This window comes from Lemur catta, chromosome 18 (assembly GCF_020740605.2).
Source record: "Lemur catta isolate mLemCat1 chromosome 18, mLemCat1.pri, whole genome shotgun sequence".
NCBI classification, from domain to species: domain Eukaryota; kingdom Metazoa; phylum Chordata; class Mammalia; order Primates; family Lemuridae; genus Lemur; species Lemur catta.
This window is the reverse complement of record NC_059145.1, coordinates 40572199-40584748: the sequence shown is the minus strand read 5'-3', so window position 1 is coordinate 40584748 and position 12550 is coordinate 40572199. Positions and strand designations below refer to the sequence as shown.

At 42.2% G+C, this 12550-nt stretch overlaps 1 protein-coding gene across 2 annotated transcripts in view; it reads right to left on the bottom strand.

The window, feature by feature from the left end:
* The window catches only part of LOC123623331 (SREBF chaperone), a 57456-nt gene that overhangs the window by 44317 nt on the left and 589 nt on the right, over positions 1 to 12550 (bottom strand). The window lies entirely within an intron of this gene.

Here is a 12550-nt window from a genome sequence, read left to right as displayed (position 1 = left end):
CCAATGCCTTATGTGTGCCAACCTCATGCCCATCTCAGGGCGCTGGTGCATACTGTTCCCTCCTTTATTCCCTCTTCTCTTTATAGGCTGGCTCCTTTTCACCCCTCAGGGGTCTCAGCTGAAATGCCACTTCTTCAAAAAGACATTCTCTGACCATATGTTCTCCAGTTCTTCTCTTTATTTTTCCTCACAGAGCCTATTTTTTCTCTTTCAGTACATTTAACACTCTGTAACTGTATGAGTAGTTTGTTCCCTGGTTTTTTATCTGTCCCGTCAATACTGTAAACAAACTCCCTGTCTGTTCACGATTGTTCATCAGGACCTAGAACAGTACTTGGCATGTTAGAAGCACTTAATAAAAACTTGTTGAAGCTGGGCATAGTGACATGCACCTGCAGTCCCTGCTCCTCAGGACACTGAGGCAGGAGGATCACTTGAGCCCAGGAGTTCCAGCCCAGCTTGGGTAACAAAGTGAGACATCAACTCTTTAATAAAAACACACACTCTCTCTCTCTCTCTCTCTCTCTCTCTCTCTCTCTCACACACACACACACACACACACACACACACACACAGACCTGAGAATAAACTTAACAAGAAATCTCTTAAACTTTTCAGGGACACAAAAGAAGACTTGAACAAAGAGAAAGTTATGTCATGTTCTTAGTGAGGACGATTCAACATCACCAAAATGTCACTCTTCCTACGTTAATCTAAAAATGTAACACAGTCACAAGAAAGACAAACAGGACTTTTTTTTTTTTAACTAGACAAACTTATTCTAAACTTCATAAAGAAAAACAAATATAGCCAGGAAAGTTCTGAAAAATAAAGATGACAAAAGGGAGAACTAACTTTACCAAATATCAAAACATGTTATAAAGCTAGAGTAATTTAAAAGGTATGGTATTAATACTAATACCTAAATACACAGATTAATATAACAACAGAAAGTCCAGAAACAGGCTCAAATGTACATGATATGTGGCAAAGTATATCATACACTAAATAAATGATAAAAGGAGTATTTAATCAAGTGGGAGAAAGATGAATTGTTCAATAAAAGGTATTGCAACAAATGGGTTGCCATCTTTAAAAAAAAATTAAGTTGGATCCACACTTCACAGCAAAATAAATTCCAAATGGATAAAAAATGAAAGGTAAAACATGCAATATAAAAAGTACTTTAAGAAACCACAGAGCCGGGCGTGGTGGCTCACGCCTGTAATCCTAGCACTCTGGGAGGCTGAGGCAGGAGGATTGCTCCAGGTCAGGAGTTCGAGACCAGCCTGAGCAAGAGTGAGACAAAGTCTCTACTAAAAATAGAAGGAAATTATATGGATAACTAAAAATACACAGAAAAAATTAGCCGGGCATGGTGGTGCATGCCTGTAGTCCCAGCTACTCGGGAGGCTGAGGCAGGAGGATTGCTTGAGCTCAGAAGTTTGAGGCTGCTGTGAGCTAGGCTGACGCCATGGCACTCTAGCCGGGGCAACAGAGTGAGACTCTGTCTCCAAAAAAAAAAAAAAAAGAAAGAAAGAAACAAAGAAAAGAAACCACAGGATAATTTTTCATAATCTCTTACTGGGGAAGATCTTTCTAGGTATGACAAAGAATCCAGAAACCTAAAAAGGCCAATAAATAAAACCAATTAGGAGCTAAATTTTTTCATGACAAAACTATTTCAACTAAAAAGATACATAATCTGGAAAAACATAACTGTTATTCATGTTGCTGATGAGGTGCTAAGTTCTCTCATATATAAACAATTTTTACAAAACCACTTAAAAAAATACCAAAGCTCAAAAGAAAAATGGGCAAAAGATATGAACAACTTTTTCACAGAAAAGAGAATGTAAATGGTCCTTCAACCTTATTGCAACTGAAGAGATACAAATTAAAACTGCTCCTGAAACAATATGAGTTTACTATTCTTTCAACTTTTCTGTAGGTTAAACTAAAAAGTCTTTTGTGGGGGAGGTATGAAGTCCATACAGAGAAACTATTTTTTTGTCTATCAAACTGGCAAAGATGAAACCATTGGTACCACACTGTTAAAGACGGTTTGAATAAACAGGCACTGCCACACACTACTTAGGGGCACAGGAAGATAAAACAGCTACACGAGTTTATCTGGTGAGAGCTATCAAAACTACAAAACCACATGCTCAACAACCCAGCACTTCCACCCCTGGGAAGTGACTGAAGAGATACTCTTGGCCATGTGCAGGCTGATGCACACAGGTGACACAGACTCATACCAGCGTTGTCTGCGCTAGCAAAATTACAAACTCCCTACAGTTCCACTGATAGAGCTCTGGCTAAATAAATTAAAGTATATCCTAACAATGGAATATCATCCAGCTGTAAAAGACAACGAGGAAGCGCTTATGTATTGATAATGAACTATAATAAAGAAACATTCTGAGAAAAAAGCAAGGGAATATAGCATGCTACTTTGGTGTAAGAAAAAGGAGGTCTCTGTGTATTTGTCTATATATGCACAAAACATCCCTGAATGGACATATGAGAACTGATAACACCAGCTGCCTCTGGGGAGAGGATCTGGTACCCAAGGGCAGGATGGAAGGGAAACTTTCCCATGTATACTCCATTGTACCTTTTGAATTTTGTGTCATGTGAATGTATTCCTGCACTGAAAAGCTAAAATTAAAAAACGATGAACAAAGCTTTCCTGTGGAAGCAGCAGCCCTCTTCCCTGAGCTTCTGTAACTGTTTCCACCCTGCTTCTATGTTATTCTGATTCTCTCGGCTTTCTCTGATTCCACTTGGGGGGAATCACAATTGAACCACCTTGCATTCCCTAGAGCACCTAGCACCTCATTTGGTGAGGAGTGGAAAGTCACTGCAGGTCTGTTCACTATGCAAAACTTGTCCACTGGTGGAAACAATTCATCTCTTTTAGAGAAAGAAAGGTTTTTTTCCAAAGTGGACCAATGCTCAGGGCATGAAACTCTACTTCTCTAAGCAACAAAATTAGCCAAATAAGCTGGAAGAATTTTGAGAAGACCAAGGCAACAGTACTGAAAAAAGGATTTCAGTTAATGAATAAACGCTGATTTCAGAGAATTTGAAGCATAAAAACACACATGTTCAAGAGGATGATTACTGCCACATTTTAGAGTAACTCTTGGGGTGGCACAGCAACACCCAGATTGAAGGGAGACCAAATTACATTAATTGGTTGTGATGGTTATCACAAAAAACCATGTAATGATGCCAACCCTCTTCACAATCGAACATTAACAGATACATTAAAGATTTTTTGACACAATGCCAGCTACTACATTCTTACTCCCTCTTGACCTGGTCAGTAATGACTAACAAAGGGATTGAACTGACCACCACTAAGAACATGGGTAAACAATCCATTTTGCAGCCAGAAGCAGGCCAGGTGCAGTAGCTCATACCTATAATCCCAGCATTTTGGAAGGCCAAGGCAGGAGGATCGCCTGAGGTCAGGAGTGCAAGACCAACCTGACCAGCAAGACCCCATCTCTAGAAAGAATTTTTAAAAACAAAAAAATTAGCTGGGCATGGTGGCACATGCCTGTAGTCCCAGCTACTCAGAAGGCTAAGGCAGGAGGATCACTTGAGCCCAGGAGTTGGAGGTTGCAGTGAGCTATGATTGTGCCACTGCACTCCAGCCTAGGCAACCAAGCAAGACCCCAACTCTGAAAAAAAAAAAGCAAAGCAAAGCTAAGCTAGAAACAACCCAGGATCCCATGGGGGCAGCCCTGTCATTTCACAGCATAACACCCTTGACCCAGGGAGAGAGTGCCCTCAGCCTCAGCTCTGGCAGGTACTGGTAAAAGCATGGCCAGGACCAGCCTTCTCCTACCAGCCACACAAGAGAACATTGGGCCACAAAGGCTAGAGACCCCTTGCCTGGCTTCCCGCTAGAAGTGTGCTCTGTTAGAGGGCACCAAGGCTCTCGACAGTTTATACAATCTAATCCCAAAACTGGGAGCTGTGACCAGTCTCTGTTTTATTACTACTTCAAGAGCTCTTAAAATAAACGTTGCATGGAAGACGGTTCCATTCCAAACACAAAGAGTGCAAAGAGCTGTTTGTGAGAGGAAGAGTGGCACAGAAGAAAGCCAAGAGATGAGGCTCACCTGGGGCCCTTTTCCTTGGTATCAGGGTCCAGGAGCCCCTAGAGCTCTCCCCAGCACAGCTGCAGACTTCACTGGCCCCTTCCAACAACTTCTCTCCCTGGAGGCCCTCTACCACGGTAGCCCCTTCATGCCCACCTGCCACCAAGGGCCTCTTGTCCCCATGCCTACCATCCTGTTCACCACTGGACCCATACTGGGCTCCAAGAGTTCTTCCACACTCTTAAAGGCAAAGGGTGGGGTGCATTGGACTTGCAAACCTTCTAACCAATGCAGGTGCCTGTCGAGTCAACGTATGAAGCCTCATAGATAAACAGAAATCACATCTACCTGGTGCTCATTCCCAGGTGTTTGGTCGAAGTCTAAAAAACAGGTTTTGTTTCTGTCTCAAACTGCAAGGCCTGCTACAAGGTTTAATTGCTCCTTTTTCACATCGGTAGTCCGGTACTAAGCAACATTTTCCAGCTAATAGGACAACTACAGATTATGACAGGCTCTGGGACCACACAATTCTTCCAAATGTTGACAATCACTTGTCAGACTGGAATGTGCTTGACTTCCTGACATTTAGTAGGCAAAGGAACAGAAAGCTACAGAATTTCAGAGCTAGGAGAGATGAAATCGCCTAGCACGATTCCTATTTTTAAAGATGAAGAAACTGAGGTTTAGGGAGGTCCTGCCACAAGACCGAAGTCACACAGCAAGCAACAACAGTCAACACTCCAGTTCCAACTCCCAACTCAGGAGCACTTCCATGACAAAGAGTTGATTCCTCAACACCTCTCAACAAAATAATTTGTTTTAACCTATTTAAGAGCAGTCTAGCATTCAGACTTAAATGTTCACTATAATCAGTGACAAAGTACTGTACCTTGTTTTGTGGTAAAAATATATGTAATATAAAATTACCATTTTAACAATTTTAAGTGTACAGTTCAGTGGCATTAAGTACATTCACACTGTTGCACACCCATCACCACCATCCATCTTTTTTCATCTTTCCAAACTTTACCTTTTCCAGAAGTAGAAGTTTAACTTTTTGCTTTAACTAGAAGTTTACTCTGTGACCTGTCAAAGTTTTGTTTTGACAGGGTCTCGCTCTGCCGCCCAGGCTGGAGAGCAGTGGCATCATAGCTCACTGCAGCCTCTAATTCCTGGGCTCAAGTGATCCTCCTGCCTCAGTCTTCCAAGTAGCTAGGACTCTAGGTGTGTGCCACCACGCCTGGCTATCCTGTCGAAGTTTTTTCTGTTAAAGACCGTCATCTGGCAACCTCTGCCCCCTAGGCTATCTGTGTATTATGGGTACAGTGAAGCTGCCATTCTTTCAATCTAAGGAATTGTCTGCTTGAGGAAAGATTGTAAAACTCCTTAATGGACTGAGTCATGACTCTTATGATCAAACACCAAAAGGCACCTATTGAAAGGGCTGAACACGAAGACACTACCCCAATATGGAAAACATCTCCGATACGTTATTTCCTAGTCTTCAGTGACATCAAGTGCTTCTCAGCCTCCCTTGCTGTTTCCTTGCAGGCTTTGTTCCTGGCCAGCTTTCCTCATCTACCCTTTCTTCCCAGGGCTTCTCACTCATCCTGTCTCTGGGCTCCAAGTCTCGTATCTGTTTGTTGATGACTCTCACACATGCGTCTCTCAAGCCTCTTTCCCAAGCTCTGTATTTATAATCATTTCCACTCAGATGTCCAATAAGCACCTCAAATCTAACAAGACCAAAACAGAACTCTTGATTTCCCCCAAATATCTTTCTTCCCAGCCATTTCAGTTATTTACACCACCAGCCACTCTGTTTATTGCTCAGGCCAAAAGTTTAGGAAACATCCTGAAAATAAGCCCACATCTGAATCAGGTTGTTTTAACACATACACCTCCAAACCAGATTCCCAACCTGATCAACCAAAATCATCTCTGTGGCTACTCTCCCATCATTGTTCATATTAATGGCCTCTACTTTCCTGCCTCACTCCATCCTCCATAAATCTTTTTTTTTTTTTAATCCACCCATCTGCACACTGAAAACCAAGACCTTGTTTTTTTGTTTGTTTGTTTGTTTGTTTGTTTTGTGACAGAGTCTCACTTTGTTACCTGGGCTAGAGTGAGTGCCATGGCGTCAGCCTAGCTCACAGCAACCTCAAACTCCTGGGCTGAAGCAATCCTACTGCCTCAGCCTCCCAAATAGCTGGGACTACAGGCATGTGCCACCATGCCCGGCTAATTTTTTTTTTCTATATATATTTTAGTTGGCCAGATAATTTCTTTCTATTTTTAGTAGAGACGGGGTCTCGCTCTTGCTCAGGCTGTTCTCGAACTCCTGACCTCGAGCGATCCACCCGCCTCGGCCTCCCAGAGTGCTAGGATTACAGGCGTAAGCCACCGCGCCCGGCCATTGAGCCCCTTTTTTCAACAAGTGTATGTCCCGGGGGAATGAAGGGACACACACACACACACACACACACACACAGGATAAATAAAGAAAATTTCAGGATGGGCATGGTGGCTCACGCCTGTAATCCTAGTACTCTGGGAGGCTGAGGCAGGAGGATCACTTGAGGTCAGGAGTTCAAGACCAGCCTGAGCAAAAGTGAGACACCATCTCTACTAAAAATAGAAAAAATTAGCTGGGTGTGGCAACATGCGCCTGTAGTCCCAGTTACTTGGGAGGCTGAAGCAGGACGATCACCTGAGCCCAGGAGTTTGAGGTTGCAATGAGCTATGATGACACCACTGCACTCCAGAATAGGAAGGAAATATGTTATAAATTTTATGGTAAAATCTGAAACAAAAAGCAGAATATCTGGCCACTAAAAACAATAAACCAGAAGTAAGGTTATACAGAAAGCATAAGCCAGAGGACACTGGATATAAACCCAACTCTGAGCTGCCTAGTGGCCAAGGCAAAGAAGGAAACATCACTGACACAAGTCACAGTGTATTTTATCTTTTTTTCATTTTTTTTTTTCTTTAAGACAGGGTTCTTGCTCTGTCACCCAGGCTACAGTGTAGTGGAATCATCATAGCTCACTGCAACCTCAAACTCCTGGGCTCAAGCAATCCCCCTGCCTCAGATGCCCAAGTACCTGGGACTACAGGCATGTGCCACCACACCTGGCTAATTTTTCTATTTTCTGTAGATGCCAAGGTCTCACTCTTACTCAGGCTGGTCTCAAACTCCTGGCCTCAATGATCCTCCCGCCTCGGCCTTCCAAAGTGCTAGGATTATAGGTGTGAGCCACTGTGCCTGGCCCTACAGTGTATTTTGTGCAAAATCAAACCAGTGGCTCAGAAGAGACACAGCCATTCCAGTCATTTGACCTGAAGGAAATTTCTCATCAGCCTCAGAGGTTTCCTTGGGAGGAAAGATTGCAACAAAAACTGATGGGGTCATGTAAAATGGTTGAGTAAAAACAACTGGAAGAGGGGCCACAATTACGCTGCTTCCTCCTGATCTAACTTTACTCAAAAACAAACATTGCAGATCTCAAACAGGTGCATTAAAGCACCTTCCAGCACAATTCCATGGATATTCTTTGTCACAGTGGGCTTGGGATGGCTTTTACGAGATGAAAAATTCAAGATTATCCTCCCTGACAAGAATATGAGATGGAACATTCATATTCTTGTCTTAATGACAGGCAGGTCTTAATGTTCCTAACAGTCACTGTCGCTGGGGGTGACAGATGCAAATCATCATCAAACCAAGGCTCAGGCCTGAAAGAAGGGACCTAATCACAGGATGGAGATGAGGCAGCATGAACATGACCTGTTAGAGGGAGGAAGGGTTGGGTTGGGTAGGCCAGTCTGGGGCAGCTCATAAGATGGGGAACTACTGACTATGACAAGCGATCTTCTGAGTGACAGTGCAGTCTTCAGAAAGGTGCAACCCAAACCCACAGCCAAATGCAGCAAACTGTGTTGGACAAGGCTACTCAAAGGAGAAAGTTACTGAAAAACATAAAAATAAATGAGATTTTATGTTTAAAAAAACCAAAAGTGTTGCTGAATAGTTTTTTACATGAAAAGATGTTCACAATATAATGTGGAAAATGTACACAAAACAGTATGATCCCCTTATGCAGAGAAAGAGTGAGCAAGGAAGCCTGAGACAAAGCCTAAAAAGAGGCCTGGCAGTGGTTACCATTAGGTTACAGACAATGTAAACTTTGGGTTTTTTGTGCTTGTCTATTAATTTTTCTTCCACATGGATAACTTGTATTAAAAACCAAACAAACTAATCCTTCAAGAAATTTAGAAATACAAGATTGCAAGAAAAAATGGAAATAGCACTATAATCCAGAATGCAATCTTATTATGACATAATCTAAAAGCAAGAAATTGGCTAAAACAAGAGCCAATTATGGACTTGGTTTTATACTATAAAACTGATGCTGATAGGATTCAGCGGGCAAACACATTGTAAGCACTGGCATCATGCTCTGGTTTAGGGTGCATTTGTACAGAGTTCTCAAAGTGTGGTCCCCAAGCCAGCAGGAGCATCTCTTAAGAATTTGTTTGAAATTCAAATTTCCAGACATACCTCTGACCTGCAGAATCAGTGACTCAGGGGGTGGGGTTAAAACAAGCCATCCAGGTGATTTTGATTCACGTTAAAATTTGAGAACCAGTGGTATGGATGATGGCAATGTCTCCTCTTCTGTAAAAATAGCTTGTCTAGTTAGGAAAATATTTTTTGCTCAAAACCCATCCTGTTGGCCAGGCACAGTGGCTCACACCTGTAATCCTAGCACTCTGGGAGGCTGAAGAGGGAGGACTGCTTGAGGTCAGGAGTGTGAGACCAGCCTGAGCAAAAACAAGTCCCTGTCTCTACTAAAACATAGAAATAATCAGTTGGGAACTACTAAAAATAGAAAAAATTAGCCAGGTGTGAGGGTGCTCACCTGTAGTCCCAGCTACTAGGGAGGCTGAGGCAGGAGGATCGCTTGAGCCCAGGAGTTTATGGTGGCTGTGAGCCAGGCTGACACCACAGCACTTGAGCTCATGCAACAGAGCAAGACTCTCCAAAAAAAAAAAAAAAACCATAGCAACAAAAAAACACATTGTTATCTTAATTGAAACTCCTGAACAAAAACTAATCTATTCAATTGTAAAATGATAAGCTGGAAAATGATAAAGATATTTTAAAAATTAGGTAGAATTCTGGAACTGCTCATTCTGAAATAATGTATCAACACTGTAGCAGAAGAAACTGAATAAAATCAAGTCTAGTTTGTAAAAATGATAAGGAACCAATGTGTTTGAAATTTTGATGTTTTGATGATTTGAAAATACTTTAAACTTGGGGAATGCACAAATGTAACTATTCCAACTGACATGTTTTAGTGAACTGATTATTTTAGTCCTTCTGTCCTGACTAAAATTAACATGTTTAAAATAGAGGAGGTTCAACAAATCTGTAACTTCTGGTTTTGTCTAAGGGGCCATATCACTCACTATAGCTTCAAATTTAAGACTGATGCTGCCCGGGCGCGGTGGCTCACACCTGTAATCCTAGCACTCTGGGAGGCAGAGGCAGGAGGATTGCTTGAGCCCAGGAGTTTGAGGTTACTGTGAGCTAGCCTGACACCACGGCACTCTAGCCCAGGCAACAGAGTGAGACTCTGTCTCAAAAAAAAAAAAAAGAAAAGAAAAGAAAAAAAAAAGACTGATGTTATATTTGAGACATAAAGACTACTGAAATACCAGATCCTCTTTCACATTCGTGACTGCAATTTTTAAAATAACTTGTAATTGGTTGTAACATGAAATACCATTCTCTGTGATTATGTGGAATTACCCTAAACTTCACTAGACTTCTGACTCAGGAACAAATGCACAACACCTTGCATATTTTATGCTTTCAATGTATCAGTGGTTCCCAAATGTTATGGTCATGAACCCCCAACAGCAAAAATCAAGTACACACTCCCAATATATGTATATTTATATATAAATTATATACATGTACTACTGTGATAATATAGTATACATTATAAAATACAAAATAAAAATCAAATAAGACTGAAAGAAACATGAAAATTAGTTTTTGTTTTTTTCTGAGATAACCATGCACCCTTGATGCTTATACATACCCTCTTTGGACCCAGCAACCCTGCAAGCATTCTCGCGCAGTGCCCCTGACTGCTCAAGCAGCAGCTGTCAAATGGCAGCAGCCCAACTGCCATCTCCACCATCCCCACACTCAAGTCTGTGACACTGGCTTCCTCCCCCCACCCCTACTACCTTCTTCTCTACCCCTCACCTGCCAACAACCAACAGAGAAGACTGAAGCTAGCAGATGCAAGAACAGCATAAAGCATGGACTCTGTCGTCAGACAAATCTCAGTTTGCACACAGGCTCTGCCTCTAACTCTTTGGTCCCCAACCCCTGGGCCACAGCCCAGTAACATCTCTGGCCTGTTAGGAAAACAGGGCCTCGCGTCACCACCTGACCTCCCACACCCGCCTCCACATGGAAAAATTGTCTTCCATGAAGCCAGTCCCTCATGCCAAAAAGGCTGGGGACTGCTGCTCTAACTCACTAGGTAACCCAGGGCTAGTCAGATAATGTCGCTAAAACTCATCTGTGAAGGGGGTGATAATGGTGTCATCTCATCTGGTTATTATGAGGATTATGTGAGATAAGTTAATATTAGAGCACCTAGCGCAGTACCTAAACAGCTCAAATGCTCCATAAATATTACCTATAATTTTTACTTTTGGTGGCAAAAGAAGTCACCTGGACCTTGTTTCTTTAGCTAACTCAGGAAGGTAGCAAGTTATAATGGAAGTAGCCCAGGTGGCAGAGTCCAGCAGCCCTGGTCTGAAGGCCTGATCCACCATTTATTACACAAGCTTGGGTAACCTTGGGAACCCAGTTTCTCTTTAAGGAGTCATCTCAGCTGTTCAACGTGAGTGATGACCCCAAACCATACATGCAGTACCTGTCACAGCCAGTAAAAACTAACAATGGTGGCCAGCAAATAGTCACTGATGGTCAGAGTAAGCAAACAGCACATGAACCTAAGTGTCATTGTGTCATTCCAGGGTCCCTGGAACACATTCATGTACATGGCTAGATACTGAGAGTATCTTCCACCAAATGTTAATAAATACATATGCACTGAGGACCACAGACAGTCATGGTTCCTTTCCCAACCGGACAGTTTACTTGCTCATATGTAACCTCAGGCAAATGAGAAACTTTATGTCCATTTTCTATTCATAAACCTGGAGTCAATTTTTACCCACCTCGTGACAATAAACTAATCCAGGCTGGGAGCATGGGGGATTCCCAAACCAGTGATTATTAAGTACAGGATACCTCTGGGGAGGTTCTGTTTTTTCCACAATAGCAAAAGAAAAGGGAGAGCATTCAAACACTAGATGAGTTCATAATACATGAAAATTAATGCTCTCAATTTAAATTTACAACCAAAAGAGTGAATATGCAGATATATTCATACTAACATATACTGTGTTTTTTATATCATGTGTGCTCAGTAGGAATGTTACAAATGTGTAAAACACCTAAAATCTTAACATACTTTAGAAGATACAGGTTTTCAATTAGGCATCATTCAGGAATACCTGAAATGCATACCGCACTAACTAGACACTCTTGATCTTTTTTTTTTTTGAGACAAAGTCTCAACTCTGTTGCCCAGCCTAGAGTGCTGTGGCATCAGCCTAGCTCACAGCAACCTCAAACTCCTGGGCTCAAGCAACCCTCCTGCCTCAGCCTCCGGAGTAGCTGGGACTACAGGCATGCGCCACTATGCCCGGTTAACTTTATATATATATATTTTTTAGTGGTCCATATAATTTCTTTCTATTTTTAGTAGAGACGGGGTCTCGCTCTTGCTCAGGCTGGTCTCGAACTCCTGAGCTCAAGCGATCCTCCCGCCTCGGCCTCCCAGAGTGCTAGGATTACAGGCGTGAGCCACTGTGCCCGGCCGACACTCTTGATCTTGATTCCCTAATAAAAGCTTCAGTCTTTAGCACAATATCCTGAGATGGCAGCACATTAATAAGGCCACTGCATAACCAAACTCCACAAAACGTTTGGTCAAATAAAAGAAACGTACACAAAGCTAACAACATTAAGGAAACCTTTTCTATGTTCGCTTCACAAGAATTATTACAAAATCCCCAGTTTAATCACCCAGCTCTGTCACCACAATCAGAAGGTAGAGCAGTAAGTGACCCGCACTAAGGGAGACTCACCCGCCCCCTTCAGAATTTCCACTTGCACAACTTTCTTCGATTCGGTCTAGATTCTGGGCTCCTTTCAACTAACACTATCATGATATTATAATCCTGTATAATACTGAGATAATAAACCCACTCAGAAGTAAACAGAAGCAACATAAGTAAACAAAGTTTAGATTCAAGCAATACAGAAA